This window comes from Mirounga leonina, unplaced genomic scaffold (genome assembly GCF_011800145.1).
Source record: "Mirounga leonina isolate KUSES-001 unplaced genomic scaffold, KU_Mleo_1.0 Mir_115, whole genome shotgun sequence".
NCBI lineage: Eukaryota > Metazoa > Chordata > Mammalia > Carnivora > Phocidae > Mirounga > Mirounga leonina.
The window spans coordinates 27,295,439-27,315,167 of NW_023270268.1; the positions used below are offsets into that span (position 1 = coordinate 27,295,439).

The window sequence follows — 19,729 nt, forward strand, 5'->3', positions numbered from 1 at the left end:
TGTGGATCTGGAATTCAAACAGGGAGAGCGCGTCTCTACAGAGTCTGGGGTCTCAGCCAAAGACTTGAAGGCTGTGGGTTGAAATCATCTGAAGGTTCTTTAACTCACATGAGTCTGGAGATGGGTGCTCGCTGTAATGGAGGCCTAGCTGGAGTTGTCAGCTGTAATACCCACTCATAGCCTCTCCATGTGACCTGGGCTTCCTCACAACATAGTAGATAGTTCCCAAGGTCAGGCCTCCAGAGAGAGAGCCAAGGGGAAGTTGTGTTGCCCTTTATAATCTAGCCTCAGTGACACAATGTCACATCCGCCACCTTATACTGGGTGAGGCAGTTACAAAGTTCCACCCAGGTTCAGGGGAAAATATAACAGACCCCATCTCCTACCCATACACCTCTCAATGGAGGCATATCAAGGTCATATTACAAGACCAAGTGGGGTGGAGTATATATACTACATTGGGGTAAGGATCTTTGGAAAACACGATCTGCCATATTATACTATTATCCCACCTCATTAATAAAGAGCCATGCCACAAGTGTTTTGATGATACTGACAATGTCCAGAGATATTTTTTATTGTCCTAATGAGGTGGTGGGGGCAGGGGTTGCTACTGGCATCTAGTGGTTAGAGGCCAGGGATGCTGCTAAGCATCCTACAATGTACACATACAGAGAGAATTAGCCTCAACACAGGTTGAGAAATCCTGACTTAGAGTATTAACATTCTACAAGTATTTAGAATAATTAGATAGAAGGTAGAGGGACCTATAGAAGACACCAAAATCCTGAAGTCTTCCAAATGAAACATTTACTTTGCTATTTGATATTATGTACTATTTATGGTCTACAAATAGCAAAGGTCATTACTTAGGCAAATCTTGATTCCAAATATGATACATTGAATATCAACTCTCAGTGAACATGAATAAATGGAAGGACCCCCTGTTTGTGGATCAGAAGAATTAATATTGTTAAAATATCTATACTACACAAAGCCATCTATAGATTCAATGAAATCCCTATCAAAATTCCAGTGACATTTGTCACAGAAATAGAAAAAACAGTTCTAAAATTTGTATGGAACCACAAAAGATTCCAGATAGCCAAAGCAATTCTGAGAAAGAAGAACAAAGCTGAAGGCATAAACTTCCTGATTTCAAACTATACTGTAAAGCTATAGTAATAAAAACAGCATGGTACTGGCATAAAATAGATGCATACCAATGGAACAGAATAGAGAACCCAGAAATTAACCCATATCTATATGGTTAACTAATATTTGACAAAGGAGCCAAGAAGACTCAATAGGGAAAGGATTGTTTTGTCAATAAATAATAATGGAAAAACAGGATAAGCACACGCAGAATGAAATTGGACACCTATCTTACACTACTCACAAAAATTAACTTGAAATGGATTAAAATGTCAACATAGACCTGAAACCAGAAAACTCACAGAAGAAGACATAGAAGGCATTGATCTTTGCAATGGTTTTTTTTTAATATGACAAAAGTACAAGCAACAAAAGCAAAATGAGCAAGTAGGACTACATCAAACTAAAAAGTTACTGCATGGCAAAAGAAAAATCAACAAAATGAAAAAGTAACCTAAAGAACTGGAGAAAACATTTACAAATCGTGTGTCTGATAAGGGGTAAATATTTAAAAATATCAAAATATATAAAGAACTCATACATTTCAATAGCAAAAACAAACAATCCAATTATAAAATGGCCAGAGGAACTGAATGGACATTTTTCCAAAACATACAGATGACCAACAGATACATGAAAAGGTACTCAACATCACCAATCATCAGGGAAATGCAAATCAAAACCACAATGAGTTATCACATCATACCTATTAAAATGGCTATCATAAAAAAAGACAAGAGATGAAAAGTGTTGGTGAGGATGTGTAGGAAAGGAAACCCTTGTTTCATAAAAAAAAGACAAGAGATGAAAAGTGTTGGTGAGGATGTGTAGGAAAGGAAACTCTTGTCACTGTTGGTGGGAATGTAACTTGGTCATGGTAAAGCCACTGTGGAAAACAGTGTGGAGGTTCCACAAAAAAAAAAAAGGAACTACCACGTGATCCAACAATCCCACTTCTGGGTATATATCCAATGGAAATGAAATCAGGATCTCAAAGAGATATCTGCACTCTCATTCACTGAAGTATTATTCACAATAGACAAGATATGGAAACAACATAAATATCCATTAACAAATGAATGGATAAAGAAATGTGGTATAATATATAATATTATATTATATATAATAGATATAGAAAAAGGAAATCCTGCCATTTGTGACAACATCGATAGACCTTGAAGGCATTAGGCTAAATGAAGTAAGTCAGAGAAAGACTAGTACTATATGATATCACTTATTTGTGGGGTTTAACGAAGCTGAACTCCTAAAAAAAAAAAAAAAGAGTAGAGTGGTGGTCACCAGGGGTAGGGTGATAGGGGAAGTAGGCAAGTGTTGGTCAAAGGGTACACACTCTGGTTATAAGATGAATAAGTTTTGGGAAGCTAATGTACAATAAGGTAATTCAATACTGTATTATGCGCTAGAAAGTTGTTAAGAGAGTAGATATTAAATGTTTTCACCACAAAAAGAAATGGTATTTACATAAGGCAATGGAGGTGTTAGCTAACATTATGGAGCTATTCATTTAGAATATGTATAAAACTGGGGCACCTGGGTAGCTCAGTGGGTTACCCATCCAACTCTTGATTTCAGCTCAGGTCATGATCTCAGGGTCCTGAGATCCAGCCCTGTGTCAGGCTCCACGCTCGGCAGGGAATCTGCTTCTCTCCCTCTGCCCCTTCCCCTCCGCACATGTGTGAGCATGCCCACGTGCCTGAGCATGCCCATATGTGTGCGCATGCCCACATGCTCTTTTTTCTCTAAAATAAAGAAATAAATCTTTAAAAAAAGGATATGTATCAAATCAACACCTTAAACTTACACAATGTTGTATGTCAAATATACCTCAATAAAGCTGGACATAAAGAAAAAACTCAGTGAATAAGTGTATTAAATGAATATTCCATGATTTTACCTATCTTATACCTCTACACTTAAAGGGCATTTTTGTCATGGACTTATTACCCTTTGTACAAGTACTTTATTTGCGTACTACTTTTTAGACTATTTGTCTTAAAAAAATGTTTTTGTTAGGTTTTGACCATCCTCTCCCTCCTCTTTAAATCTAAACTCCAAGGAAATCAACAATTTTAATGTTGGGCATGAAGAGATGTAATTTCCTTAAGAACCCTTGGACACCTCTTGTCTTTTATTAAGAATCATGCATCCTACATAAGCCTGACTTTGCTGCTCATCCTTTTTCCTATTGGTCATTCACTAAGCATAAAAGGACATCTAATTTTAAAGAGCCAGCTCTCTAATAAAGATAAAACTGGCAGGTTTCCCTCTCCTCGCCACAGTATGCCCTGCTGGCTGCACACAAAGCAATTACAACTCACCAGTCAGCCATTTTCCAGGCGATAGCATCAGCAATTTTGCTCAGGGCTTCTTTTTTGATCAGCAATAGCAGAAATAATGGCCTAATTCACTTAAAAAAAAAAAAAAATAAATAAATAAAAAAACTATCCCTGTTGCTTTCTCCCAAACGATACAATATTAACCCAAGGCCTTCCTAATTAAACCAAAGCCACCCAATTATGCATTTTAATACTATGATGATTTTTAACGATATCAAAGTGAAAGATACTCATTAGAAAAATAAAAGTGAAAATTTAATATGAGCTCAGGGGATAACAAATTCTGATTTGTTTTAATTTCCTATGTTTTAAATGTATTTTCAAGTTCTTTATGGATCCCAGGAGAGTCACTTTGTCTTTCAGTGTTTGTCCTAACACAATTTGACATCTCCTCAAGCCTTTAATGTAATTTGAAGGAGGATGTTTGAAATATCCTATTACTTCAGGGAACAGAGCAGCCATGTTGATTTCAATGCCAAGAACAATGAATTTTTATCTCATTCCTTAGAATGCATTTCTGAACTTCTCTGGGGCTCACTTTATCTTCCCACCCCCGCCCATTGGAAATAATCATATTAAAGAAGATAGAAAAAATATCTTTTAATATTTTATCCTAATTAAAATAGTAACTATAGAGATTTATGCAAGAAAACCCTTTTTCACCCTGGGGACTGGGGAAAGGGTGAAAAGATCTTTATGAACAGAATTCCACTAGAGGGCAGTGCATCCCAGTGGAGGATCATGGCCAATGTTCACAGAACATTGGGTTGATGAAGATTGTGTAGCAAACATGAAAAATGTTTGTGATACAATGTTAAGTGAAAAAAAAATTAGAACCCAGATACTCGTAAAAAATATGTATGTTTGTGGACAATAATCTCATAGTAGCTAAGAATTTAATCTTGGTCTTAGACGTTCTTAGATCTTGGATTCACTCCTATCTCCACCACTCACTGCCTGTGTGTCCTTGAATCAGTTGCTTAAAAACCTTTGAGCCTCAGTTTCTTTGTCTACAAAATGGAGAAAATTACAGACATCACATAGACTGTTGTGAGCATTAAAAGGAATCCCATATGTAAAATGTCCAATGTACTGCCAAGCATATAGTATTGCTCAACAAAAAATAGCAGGATGCTCAAAAAAAAAAAAAAAAAAAAAAAAAAAAAAAAGAGTCGGTTGCTTAGCCCACTGAGCCACCCAGGTAGGGGCGCCTGGGTGGCTCAGTTCGTTGGGCGGCTGCCTTCGGCTTGGGTCATGATCCCGGAGTTTCGGGATCGAGTCCCGCATCAGGCTCCCTGCTCGGTGGGGAGTCTGCCTCTCCCTCTGACCCTATCCCCCCTTGTGCTCTCTCTTTCACTCTCTCTCTCTCTCTCAAAAAAAATAAAATTAAAAAAAAAAAATAGCAGGATGATGGTGATAATGACAAACAAAGCAAAACAAAACAAAAAAACCTAAAAGGGAGCATAGGAAAGTTAGAATAATTTAAATTATTGGACTATTCGTTTATAGGTTTATTAAATCATTTTCTTATTGAAATTTGCATTGGAGAGTTTGTGGGAGAATGTATTTTTAATTGGTTTTTAATGAAATTATTCTCTTTCATAAGCATTCTGTTTTTTTCTAGTACCCTGTCTTCAGCACTTTTACTTCAGAGAGAAAAATTTTCATGTTGCTACAAAATGTTATTTTTGTCATTTTAATATCTAGAATGTCATTATCACATTTTTGCTGTTTATTTTCATTTCCTAACTAACTAATCTGTCAACAACCCAAGAAAAAATGGAATATATAATGTCTCTTTTAACATTTTAAAATATTAAATTAAAATGTTTTAAATTTAAATTTATTCCTCGTGAGCTATGTAGCCTCGGGCATGCATTATACAGTATATTTCTCTTAGAACTCTCAGTATAAAAAAGTTTTATCTGATAAAAAATAGAGATATTTAATAAATTGTTACATATGCCAATTTTTCATTACAAAATGATTCTTTAAATATGAGTTCCAGTATTCATTTAGGAGTTCCTTTGCAAAGTAACTGTGTGTTACAGAGGCAAACAGGGCAGAGTGACTTAAGGCTAAAATCTTCCATCACTGACAATGAAAGGTCATTCAGAAAAAAGATTTAATGCCACTGAAATGATAGTGCGAGTCAAACTGGAAATATTTAATTTATAAAACTTTGATTTATATTGTTCACTCTGTTCTTAGCCTTTTAGAAGTAGCTGACTCACCACTCATCATGTGAAAAGATCAAAAAAGCCAGCCCTGGGCAATAGCCGCTATCTCAGGCATTTACCTGAATTATAACCAGCAATCCTACACCATGACCACCACCAAAGTCACCAAGATGACCACTGACTCCACCATTGTCATTGCTTCCTCTGCCTTGATCACTGTACACTTTTTTCATTTCCCTACCTATTTGATCCTACCTGGCCTGTTAATAGAGGGGAAGGAAATTGCTTGAGGATTTCCTGTACCTTATTGTATTCTGACCCCAGGCATAAATGAGAATACATTCTTACGAAATTAAAGGTGGCAGGTACATCCCACCATATCTAAACCCGGGAAGATTCTTGGAACATCAGGTCATGATGACTACTGGGAAATATCTTCAGACCAGGAAGCTCAGCGACTGCCCTCCCACCCACCTGCCCATCACAAGGGTGCTCTGATGGATCCCAAGGCAAGTTCTCATCAGTGTGCACTTCAGAAAACAAGGGCTTCCATAAATATCAGAATGACTGTGAAACTCAATGTGTATAAAATATGACAGTAGCTTCAATTTAATTACCCTTCGATCCCTGCGCTTCCAGGCCCCTGGATGACCTGGTTTGCAAGAACATTAATATGCTGAATTATAGGATTCTGTTCAACATTCTGGATCTGAAAGTTACTATATACGGTGGTTCCTAAACCTGGCTGATAATAAGAACCACATGAGAAAGGTTAATGTTTTTTGTTTTTGTAAAACAAGTTCCAGAGGCTTCAAATTCTGTACATTTTACAAGCTTCCCCGGTGACTCTGATGATTCTCTAGGCTTGAGAACCACAGGACAGAGATGATAATCTTATCTCTTCACCAATCCTGGCACAACGAAACTCCCTGATCTAAGTATACTTTGGCTGATGACAATAGGTCCACTGTGGAGCCAGACCAGGAAATAAGTTCTTGAGAGCCTGAGGTTGAATCCTTGGCTTCTCCCAACTCCACTATGGCCCCACCAGGCAGAAAACTCAATCTAAACTAGATGATGGGGAACCTGGCTGGCTCAGTCGGAAAAGCATGGGACTCTTGATCTTGGGGTTGTGAGTTTTAGCCCCACGCTGGGTGTAGAGATTACTAAAAAATAAATAAATAAATAAATAAATAAATATAAATAGATAATAAATAAGATAGATGATACTGTGAGCCCATCAGGCCCTGGGATATTGTTGGCATGAGAACTCTTTAGTCATCCAGCCACAATTTTCAGCTGACCAAGAAGATGCTATAGGTCTTTTTTTTTTTTTTAAGATTTTATTTATTTATTTGACAGAAAGAGAGAAAAGAGAGATAGTGAGAACAGGTACACAAGCAGGGGGAGTGGGAGAGGGAGAAGCAGGCTTCCCACCGAGCAAGGAGCCTGATGCTGGACTCGATCCCAGGACCCTGGGATCGTGACCTGAGCCGAAGGCAGATGCTTAACGACTGAGCCACCCAGGCGCCTGGTGCTAAAGGTCTTATTAGAGCTCCTGAGCTCTGCTAAGGAGGCCCAAGGGTCAAGGCTTCAAAAGATCTCTAGGATGATCTGCTCATAGCCTGAAAGACTCTCATCCACAAACCATCTTAGATGACTCCATTTAAACCTGTAACCATTGGAGCACCTGACTGGCTCGCTGGGGGAATGTGCAAGTTTTATCTCCAGGTCATAGGTTTGAGCCCCATGTTGGGTGTAGATATTATTTTTAAAAAATAAAATAAAATAAAATTATAAAAAAAAAACCTGACCATAATCATCAGAGACTTTAAGAGTTAGGAATAGGCCAAGGTGATGTGAAGATCTAATAATCGTTTTCCAACTCTAAATCTTTTTTTTAAGATTTTATTTATTTGACAGAGAGGGAGAGAGAGAGAGAGCACAAGCAGGGGGAGCAGCAGAGGGAGAGGGAGAAGCAAATGCCCTGCCGGGTAGGGAGCCCAATGTAGACTTGATCCCAGGACCCTGGGATCATGACCTGAGCCGAAGGCAGATGTTTAATCAACTGAGCCACCCAGGCGCCCCCCCCCCCAACTCTAAATCTAAATAGGGACATTCTGGCAATGGATTTCATTTCAGACTGCTCCCCTCTCCCAAACAAAAACACTACCCTATTTGTGACTATCCTCAAAAAAAAAAAAAAAAAAAGATATGTTCCCTCTCCACCACTGTCCTCCTCCAACATATGTACCAGCTACTGCCTCTTCGATCATCAAGGAAATCATGTCTCTCCATAGAATAGCCAACAACACAATCCCTAACTCTAGTAGCTTCTTTATATTTTTATTGTGTAGAATGCTACTCAAAGACCTCAAAAAAAAAAAATTCCATCTGCCTTCCCAGACTTCCTAGACCATTTATCTAATAGAGCATAAAATTTGGATTCAGAGATTCTCTACTTGTGCAGCTGCTGAGACAGCACTCCTAACAGTTAAAGGCAGATCCAGTTACCATAACAGTTCAATATAATTCCCAGCAACCTCTATCCAGAATGTTCCCTTCCACAATATTTAGGAGCCCATCTGTAGCAGCTATGACTACAGCCATACTATGACTATAACCATACTAAAGACTAGAGGACCTCTGCTAGGAACACTTCTGGAAAACAGAAATAGTCTGCCCCATCACCTGTATTCCAGCACCCCTCTTCCATGTGCCTCCACCATGTGCTGGCCACCAAGCTCTCATCCCCCACTTCATACCCCAGGGCCAAGCCTCAGTAAACCAAGATGGAGAAGATGTAGTGGGCTTCCAAGGACATCAAAGCTTGATCCAGTGCTTGGTTCACTAGGAAGAGAGTGGATGAAAGAACAGTGATGAAATTCTGCTTCTTACCTTGGAAACAGATGATAATAGACCACAGAAAGCCAAATGAACAAAGGAAATAAATGGAAACACATCTCACACTGTCCCTTTAAGTGTGTTGACTTTCCTGTGCATTGCTGTAGAGAAGACAAAGGAAAGCACGGAACTGGCAACAGCATACCTCAAGATTTTCCCCATAATACCCCCTCACATGCCTGCGCATGGCATTTAGGTAGATCTTCCTCTTTGCTTTGGATTTCTTATTCAAACACAGTAAGTACCACACCATGTCCTTCCATTGTCCCCCCACCACACACACACACACACACACACACACACACACACACACTCCTTCATCTGTCAGGTCATAGAGACTTAAAAAGGCTGAGCTGGCTACTCTCTTCACTCCTAACCTTTTCCACTAAAGTAGAAAATTGAAAATATAGAATTTTAAAACTATTCCTCATGTGTGAGCAAGATTCTTCCTGCCCAGTTCAATACCTTAGATTCAGGGTAACTTTTGCCATGCCTGACTGTGGGTTCCAGGAAAGACCTACACTACAAAGAAGCTCATTCCCTCATATCCAAGAAGGCTAAGCTTTCTTACGGCAGCAATTAACATCCATCTGTGTTCTTCTGTTAATGTAAATCCAGCACATAGGTAAGGACTTGGCAGAGTGACAGAGGGTATCTTTGTCTAGGGGTAAAAGTAACTTATTAAGAAGATGTAAAGGGATGGGGCGCCTGGGTGGCTCAGTTGGTTAAGCGACTGCCTTCAGCTCGGGTCATGATCCTGGAGTCCCGGGATCGAGTCCCGCATCGAGTCCCGCATCGGGCTCCCTGCTCGGCAGGGGGTCTGCTTCTCCCTCTGACCCTCCTCTCTCTCATGCTCTCTGTCTCTCATTCTCTCTCTCTCTCAAATAAATAAATAAAATCTTTAAAAAAAAAGAAGATATAAAGGGAGACAGACAGGTGTTCTTTGAATTAATGGTAAAAAAAAACCGTCTAGAGGTTTTTATTTAGTAGTATTATTTTAAATGCGCCGGTTTGGGAAGTTTCTAGTTTTTCAGAGGAAGACCTTTGAATGTAGCCTCAAATCCTGAAGTAGAGGGTAACTTACTAGAAGCTTTCAAAGACTTCTGAGCTTCGTGCCTGGGTTTTTAATTATCTCTCGCCAGTTGTAAACTTCAACCAAGTTACAGAAGAGCTACTGCCCTGCTGGCTAAGGCCGGTGAGCAGGCCATTGCTGGAGAGATGGATAAATCATTCTTGATCTGGCCAAAATTCTCATCACGCTTTACAGCCATTGATCCATGGAAAACAAATTAATAGCACAAGTAAGAAGGCGAGGCATACAATGTGGGTTATTTGCCAAGCGGCCACAGCTCCGGCAGGCATGCATTTGGTGATTGATGTCTGTTCTGGACATGCTTTTAGCATTTAAAGCTGGCCCATGAATCCAGTGGCTGGGACTCCAAGCAACTCTCCTTTTGGGCCACCCTCCACATCGAATCATCACAGTTTGGTCCCCTTCCCCTGGAATCCTTCATTAAGCCCTTGAATAGGATGATGCAATTTTTTTTTTTTTAGATTTTATTTATTTGTCAGAGAGAGAGAGAGGGAACACAAGCAGGGGAGTGGGAGAGGGAGAAGCAGACTCCCCACTGAGCAGGGAGCCCGATGCGGGGCTCGATCCCAGGACCCCGGGATCACGCCCAGAGCTGGAGACAGACACTTAACCAACTGAGCCACCCAGGAGCCCCAGGATGATGCAATTTTATATGAAAACCACTAAACACAATTTCCACAGGACCCATTTCACATAATATAGGTAACTCAGGTATTTTAATGTCTAAACAAGGCCCAATGGAAATGAGACTCTTAAGATTTTTAAATTTTAGGACATATTAGCAAAAATTGTGCTCAGGATGAGAGTACTCACATGAACTAGAATAAAATGGGAAAATAACCAGGAAACCAGACTTCTGAGATGGCAAATTAGCTGACATCTGTTCAAGTTGGCAGGGCTCCTTGAGGTAAGGCTGGCACCTGGCACAGCCAAAGAGGCTTGTTGATTAAATGAGCCTAAATCACCAGCCCGATCTTGGATAATAAACCTCCTCTTGTTTCTTTGGGCCGTACCCCCAACTCCACTGATTATTGCCAGATAGGCCTTGCTGCTGCCCTGAACCATGCTTTCACAATCCTGGCCATGACTTTGGATCCTCCCAATGACTACCTTGCATCTCTGACCTGGCGATGACTCCACAGACTACATGGTTCAAGCACCCTCCTACCTTGACTATGTTCCCAGGCTCTCCTTCCAATACCACCTTTAACCACGGAGCTCCCCACTGGTTCAGCCCAACAGCAGCTACCTGTGGAATTTGAAAGGCACTGGGGAAGTCTCCCTCTTCTTTCCTTGCTTCTCTATAGAAGCTTTCCTAACATGTTCATGTAGAATTAGCAACTCCTTCTTTTATGCTCCCACTGTACCCTTGTAAATTTTTTTTAATTAATTGATTTACTTATGTGGTTATTTCCCCTACTCAACAACAACTTCTTCTTCTTCTTTTTACTTTATTTTTAGAGAGAGTGTGTGTGCAAGTGGGGAGAGAGGGGCAGAGGGAGATGGAGAGAGAGAGAATCTCAAGCAGGCTCCAAGCCCAGTGCAGAGCCCGAGGTAGGGCTCAGTCTCAGGACCCTGAGATCATGACCTGAGCCGAAATCAAGAGTTGGACACCTAAATGACTGAGCCACCCAGGTGCCCCTCCCCTACTCAACTTCTTACTGGCAGATACTAAGTATCGTTTAACTTTTTTATTTCCCCATTGTCTTGTACAGGGCATTCGCTCATGGTCCATCATAAGTCATAATAAATGCTTGATGAGGGGCTCCTGGATGGCTCAGTTGGTTGAGCGACTGCCTTCAGCTCAGGTCATGGTCCCAGGGTCCTGGGATCGAGCCCCACATCAGGCTCCCTGCTCGGCGGGAAGCCTGCTTCTCCCTCTCCCACTCACCCTGCTTGTGTTCCCTCTCTCGCTGTCTCTCTCTCTGTCAAATAAATAAATAAAATCTTTAAAAAAATTAAAAAAAAATGCTTGATGAATGAATGAATGAAAGTTTTTATAATACAGTCATCTTTTCCCCAACACCAAGCCGAAATTCTGTTAGCACTTGAATCATTTTCACTTAAATCACCCTAAAGTTACTGCTATGTCTATCATTCATGGAAAATATCACATCTACTTATAGGAATGTCATTTGAACTTTCTAAGTTCTCCACCCAAGATAAGAACATTGAGTTCATATAGTATATTTTTCCTTATGTGTTTTTTTTGCAATGATTAATTATAACTGACATTCAGGACCTACTGTGCCCCAGGCACTGTTCTTAGTACTTACATATATTAACTTCATAAATCATTACTACAACACTATGGAGTAGGTACTGTTGCTATCTTGAAGAAAGGAAATCTAGGATGGTTCATAAACTTTTTCAAGTGGATAAAGCTACTAAGTGACAGAACCAGAAATCAAACTAGTAGCTGATTCCAGAGCCCCACTCTTCCCCACAACATTGTCCGCCTCTGGGAATAATCTGTTCATCTACCCAAAGCACCAGACAATGAAGACATACCTTCAAAGACTGTAAAGAGAGAAGTGGAGATGCTGAAAAGCAAAGTTATGGAGTATGAAGGCAAGCCCAAAGTCTAAATGTGTAAGCCCAAACAGATTCCAGTGTCTCTGTTCTCTTTCTTTTTATGTCTCCCCTTGAGCTTGTTTTCTTATTTTTCCTCTTTAGTCTAGTTGATCTGCCTTATATTATTCTCTTGGATATCTGACACAAGAAATGCACAGGAGAAGGGGAAGGCACATGGATTTAAGGTAAAAACATAAATTGAGGAGAAGGATACTGAGGACCATCACTGTGTAGTACCTCCTGCCCCAACTATCCCCATTATAGTCAGCACCCTCTGACATTTTCAAGAGCACTGCCCTACAACTCACAGAAAAAAAAAAAGAAAAAAAGAATGGCCAACAAATATATGAAAAGATATTCAACTTCATTAGTAATCAGGCAAATAAAAATTAAAGCATCAATGAGGTTCTATTTCATACCCATCAGATTGACAAAAATTTAATTTTTTTAAAAAGGATTTTATTTATTTGACAGAGAGAGAGCGAGAGCAGGAACACAACCAGGGGGAGCGGGAGAGGGAGAAGCAGGCTTCCCTCCAAGCAGGAGCCCAATGCGGGGCTCGATCCCAGGACCCTGGGATCATGACCTGAGCTGAAGGCAGACGCTTAACAACTGAGACACCCAGGCACCCAGATTGACAAAAATTTAAGTCTGATAACACTAACTATGGGGAAATAGGAACTTTCAACCCCTGCTGATGAGCATATAAATTAATATATATAACCACATCAGAGAGCAATTTGGCAGTATCTAGTGAAGTTGAAGATTTAAGATACCCTGTGTCCCCAGAAATTCTGCTTCTATGTATATCCCGAGATAAACTCTCCTACAGGCATATTCGAGGATGTTATTGTGTTGCAATAGGGAAAAACGAGAAACATAGTTTACATTAATAAGAGAATACATAAATATATTCATGTATATGCAAATGATGGACTACTATGTACCAGTAAAGTCAAAAAACTTGATATATCAATATAGACAGATTCCAAAAACAAAATGTTCAGTGAGAAAAGGAAGTTAGTGGATGAGATGCCATACAGTATGATAACATTTATAAACACTTTGAAAACATACAACAATTCTAAGTATTTTTCATAGATATGTACACATAAAACATAAGCATAAAAATATGCACAGGGAGAATACATCAACACTGGAGCAGTGGTTGCTTCTAGAATGAGAGAGGTCAATAGGGCTAGTGTAGAGAACAAAGAGGACCATATGCTTAATATTGTCCTTTTAAAAATGGCCTAAGGCAAATATGACAAAATAATAAAAATCTGTGAATTTTAGATAGTGACAGATGTTTGTAACATTACCCTTTTTTGTTTTTCTGTGTGTTTAAAATATTTCACTGAAAAAATCAAACATTTCCCTATACTAAACAGTCTCAAAGGGGTTAAACACAGAGTCTAGGAAGAGAAGCTGCAATTAAGGGCAAAGAGGCTTGAGGACATAAATGGACCCAGACAGCACCAGTGCTCCAGAGACTGAATTATGCCAAAGTTCAGCTATGCATCACCTAGAGGAGAGGGTGGTTCCTCTTCAAGGCCAGTCGTGGTTATTTCCCAGCAAGAAAGATAGTTTGGATGTCAGACAACCTTTTATTTCTCTTAAAGTCAGGTAGAGTTTCTATGATTCACGTTCTAACAGTGCTTGTCTTTGGTAAATCTTGCCACCCACACAGGTATGAGACTAACAGTATTAAAGAAAATTCAATTTCCAGTGAAATACAGTAGGCACAGACTACAGAACAAAATTCCTTAAAGCAAGCCAAACCAAATCCTTTTGGTTGCAAAATTCTTATTTCCTTTGTGGTCTTTTCTGACATCCAGATTCTTGTTGTTAGCAGACTTCAAAAATATATCTTTTGAGGACTTGGGAGCCAACTTGAAGAGTTGTCCCAAAGATGAGACAATTTTAGGATGAATAAGGGTAATATCTATGGGAGGTCTGAACACATCAATAATGTTGAAATTCATGAGTTCATTATCACATACATACGTGTGTGCATGCACACACGTGCACATACACACAGCTAGTTGGTCACCTTGGAGATGCTATTCATTTTGAATATTAATAAGTGAAAGGAAAGAATTCTTTAACCTGCCTTTCCTATATGGACTATATACTACATAATCAAATAACAGATGAGGTAAAATTTCTCTTTATAAATGATTTCCAACAAATAAATGAAGAAGAAATGCGAGGATGGGAATATTACTTTTTGCAACCCCTAAAGATTAAATCATCTGAACATTAAGCATCTATAGTGGCTCAGGGCATAAAAGAGAGACAATAGGACATTATGTGCCTCCTAATGAAGAATATACCCCCAACTCTGAAATGATCTTACTAAAACAATTAAATCTGAGTCTGACTAAGCCTCAAGAACCAAATGCCGATTTATAGGAATAACAGAGAGCAGAAGAACATGTTCAAAAGGGAGTATCATCAGCAAATCCAGAGCTGTGGGCAGCTATAGGAGTGATCATCATGTTTCTAGAACAAATAAGCAAAGAGAAAAACAAGAGAGATAAAGAGGAAACCTGTAAATTAAGACTCAAAAATCAAGCCTTAAAACAAAAACACGCAAAACTACAGAATTCAGTTTCAAGTCTAGCACACTTGGGCTATAAAGCTGTAAGGAAAAATAAGGAAGCAAATATCATAAAGTCAAGATAGTGCTTAGTCTTGAGGGAAGGATGAGTTGAGACTGGGACAGAACATGTGTAGGCAAGTCTCTGTCTTCTGATATGAATGGTGATTTCGGGAATGTTAGCCTTATAATTCACTAAGCTGTATGAACCATTGGTTAAAGACAAAAAGCCTGTAGAACATAAATATTGCAACATAACAAGGTGGTGGGGTGAAAAAACTATAATAATACTAATTTGCCTCGTGTAGAACTTCAATAGATCTGTAAATTGCATGATTCTTATCAAAAGCTTTGAAGGCACATCAAGTAATTACAAAAACTGTTAAAAAGAGGGAGTATAGTGGCAATTATTTTCCCTTTGGCTGGAATGTAATTTAATTCACTGGATGTAAATACTGTGCATACCTGCCATGTGTTATTTACCAAGAGAAGTTTGAAACCTTGTCTCCTGTCCTGTCATTAAGAAACAAAACATTAAAAGATAAACACAAATCTGTTGATATCTTAAGCTGCAAAAATGCAAGAATTCCACACATTAGGTCATGAAAAGAACCTGAGCTCTTTCCGATGATATAGGACAAAATTAAATTTCACTTTCACACTTTAGTATATACTTGGCCTCAAAGCCAAACACTGTGTATAATATGTCACATCCTAATTTATTAGGAAAAATCATACTTAATACAGAATTAAAAGTAAATTAAACAGCATGCATTCATTGTTAATTGAGGAATAGGTAAGATTTGTCTCCATATATTACTGACATTAAGGAGTGTATTTAAAATAAACTCTGTAATACCATAGTTATATATTTTTGCTTTAGTTCACTCAATTACAGTATAGCATAAAAGTGATTTTAAAAATCCAAAAAGGATTTGCAAGATTATATATTTCTATAAAAGGGTTCCAAAATTTTTTTTTAAAGGCAGAGCTAAGAAGAGTCTGGCAAATGCCGGTCTCTAGAATAATAACTCTTCTCTTAACTTGTATAGAGAATCTTTCATAATCTGATACTACCTGCCCTTTACCTTCTTCCTATTCCAGCTATTTTATCCCCACAAATTTCTTGGGCCCTAAAACCTCTCTAACACTAAATGTCATACTAGTTTCCAAACCTGCCCAATCTCTCCACAACTCTTTCATTTGCATTTGCTCTTTCCTGACATTTTCCTCTAATTCCAACTATCAACCTCCTATTCGTATATTGGGTCCCTGTGCAAATGTCTGTTTTTCCTGTTTTTGCCTGATGGAGCGAGTCAATCTCTCCTCTGTGGTCCCTCAACCTGTGTCTTGACTTCTGTTACTACAAATATAGCACCATATTGTAATTTATCCCTTAGAACGTCTGCATCCACCCAGAGTTGTCAGGGTGCTAAGCAACAAATAATTTTTCAGTAGAAGTATATCCCATGCAATATTTGGGACATACTTATGCTAAAAATTTTTATTTGTTGTTTGTCTGGAATTCAAAGTTAACCAGGCTCTCTATATTTTTATGTGCTAAGTCTGGCAACCCTAGTCTCCACCATAAGACCATAAGCAACTTAAAACTATGTTTTCTTGGGCGCCTGGGTGGCTCAGTCGGTTAGGCGACTGCCTTTGGCTCAGGTCATGATCCTGGAGTCCCAGGATCGAGTCCCGCATCGGGCTCCCGGCTCAGCGGGGAGCCTGCTTCTCTCTCTGACCCTCCTCCCTCTCATGCTCTCTCTCTCTCTCTCTCATTCGCTCTCTCAAATAAATAAATAAAATCTTTAAAAAAAAAAAACCTATGTTTTCTTATGATGCCATTTTGGAGTATGTGTGTGTGTGTGTGTATGTATGTCTATGTGTGGGTACACATGTGTATGATTATCCACATTCTAGAAGGATACAAAGGAAACTACTAATAATGGTTATCTCTGAGAAGAAGTCTTGAGCTTGGAGAAACAGTGACTTTTTCTTCTGTACTATTTAACTTTCTATCATTAACATACATTAATATTGCAATAAGAATTCATTTTTTAAAAAAGATCATAAGCAAGTCAGGAGTAGGAAAAATTATTCTTCTTTATATCCACATAATGGTTGGCATATTTCCATAGTTTTCAGCAAATGTGAGTTGAATAAATGATGATTGAAGTGGGACTCTTAGGAGAGCACTTTGTGAAATCTACACTGCAATTTGTTCAGCAAGTACCTATCAGGCACTTACAGGGGCCCATGCACTGTTCTAGCAGCAGCAATAAAGCGCTTTTAAATATGCACCAACAATCTAATGTTGCAGCTTTTAAATAATTCTTCCTGGGCTCTCAACTAATGGATTGTCAGGAGGCTGAATGGTTGTGTCCAGTCCTTGATTGTATGGTTTCATTTTCCTCGTTGACCATGAACCAGGCAAAGACCCACTCATTCTTGTGGTGTTTACATCCTGATGGAGATAGATGTAAAAATGATAGAAAGTAAACAAATATGTCAATAAGATAATTGCAGATAGTTTAAAAGTGTTCTAAAAACAACCAAGCAGGGTAAGGTAATGAAGAGTGAAGGTGTCTCTGAGGAGGTGTTATTTGAGATGAGATCTCACTGATGAGAAGGAGTCAGTTGTGACAATCTGGGGAAAGAATTTCAAATTAAATGCAAAGCAAAACAATGCCGGTGAGGAGGAGCAAGCTAGTAGTGTTCAAGAAATAGAAAAAAAGACTGCAAACAGTGCCAGAGTTCTGCAAAAGACGATACAGGCATATGAAAACATGCTATCGTTAGCATGCAGACAAATGTAGATGAAGACCACAATCAGATACCTCTACACAGCCACTAGAGTAACAAACATTTTTAAATCTGGGGGTGACCTTGAGCCTTCAGAAGAGCGATCAATGGTGAGTCTCTGGAGGTTGTGTGTCCTGTGCGGTGCACAAGGGGACCAAGTTCTGTCTCCATGAATCCCAGTGGCCAGACCTGCTCATGTCTCAGCATTTCTCCACAACAAACCTATCCCAGGATGGTGTAGAACACAGCACAGTGACCTGTCACCAAACCACCGTTCCGGTTCTAAGGCTGCCTCTCTCCACCGGACTGGTGAGAGGGTGGTCAGTGTTTTGCCCTTGGGCCTAATTCCAGCTGCTTATTTGAATCCTGGCTCTGGGACCTTGGACAAATGGTTACTATGTTGAAGGGGACGCTTTGCAGGAAGCTGCCGGGGCAGGCGTTTTGGCACTCTCTGCTCCCATCCTCACTGGGCTTTGTTATTTCAACTATCATGATGCGGGCATCTGCAAAGCTCTTGCCATGCTCTGGAAGCTCTGCCCTTTTGACTTACAACCTTTTGAGAATGGATTATACACCTCTTTGCTTCTGCTTGGTCATGCCGTTCAACTCACAATAAGGAGGAAATAACAGATAAGCCCACGGGTAAGACAGGCCTCTTCTGATCTGGTTATTTTTTAGAATTTAGTCTCTGAGGAAAAGGTTCGAGAGGAATTGTATCCAAGAAATTTGGAGACTGAGTTCCTTATTCTGCTGAGTTTATGGGGTTGTCTCCCAGCTTCTCACAGAACTCACAGTATAACTAAACACTATACATGAGCTTTTGCCTCTTAGTTTATCAAATTCTTGAAGGGAATTCAGCTTTATTACTATCAATACCTGATCAAACTTCTGTTTTTGTCCTGAGAATGGTGGAGAAAGGGCAAGACTGTTAATTCACAAGTAAAGACTTTGCAGAAAATCAGTGTTTAATTTTTGAAAACTCCTCTCTCTATTCAGTTGATACCAGTTACTGATGGTTATATGTCCTAGGAAACTAAAATTGGGAAATACTGATATTTCACATTACTAATTTCTAAATCCAGGAAGAAGAGCCTGGAGAAGCTCCATGTAGGGAAGAGGTTCCCTTAGAGATGTCTCAAATATTACAGATTCTAAAATGAAACTTAATCCTCAAATGTGTTTATTTTACTTGTCCTAAAATGATCTGTCCACAAATATAAAACTGTAAGTAATAAATTATTTTCCCACTGTAGGAATTTCTTTTCTTTTTTTTAAAGATTCTATTTATTTATTTGTCAGAGAGAGAGAAAGAGAGAACGAGCAAGCACAAGTAGGGGGCGAGGCAGGCAGAGGGAGAAGCAGGCTCCCCACTGAGCAGGGAGCCCGATGCAGGACTCATCCTAGGACCTTGGGATCATGACCGGAGCCGAAGGCGGTTGCTTAACCGACTGAGCCACCCAGGCGTCCCACTGTAGGAATTTCTAATGTGAAAATAAAGATTTTTTTAAAATAAAATGCTATATAATAAAAATTTTTTTTTAATTTTACATCCGGGCGCCTGGGTGGCTCAGTCGGTTAAGCGACTGCCTTCGGCTCAGGTCATGATCCTGGAGTCCCGGGATCAAGTCCCGCATCGGGCTCCCTGCTCGGCAGGGAGTCTGCTTCGTCCTCTGACCCTATCCCCTCTCATGTGTTCTCTCTCTCTCATTCTCTCTCTCCCAGATAAATAAATAAATAAATAAATAAATAAAATCTTTAAAAAAAAAATTTTACATCCAACAATATCAAGTGTTGGTGAGGATGTGAAAGAACTGAAAATCTAATACCCCGCTAGTGGGCATACACAATGGTAGAACCACTACAAATAGCAGTGTTCTTACAAAGTTAAACATGCATTTACCATACAGTCATATGTATTTGTATGTGTGTGTGCATATATATATATTTATATATACATGTGAGTATATATGTGTGTGTATATACCAAAGAGAAATGAAAATACATGTCCACACAAAAACTGCACACAAATGTTCATATCAGCTTTATTTACAGTAGCAAA

The 19,729-nt window shown here is 39.2% G+C and overlaps 1 pseudogene; it reads left to right on the forward strand.

Moving 5' to 3' along the window:
- The first annotated feature begins 17,661 nt into the window (after window positions 1-17,661).
- On the forward strand, window positions 17,662-18,529 carry LOC118003583 (annotated as a pseudogene).
- The last annotated feature ends 1,200 nt before the right edge of the window (window positions 18,530-19,729 follow it).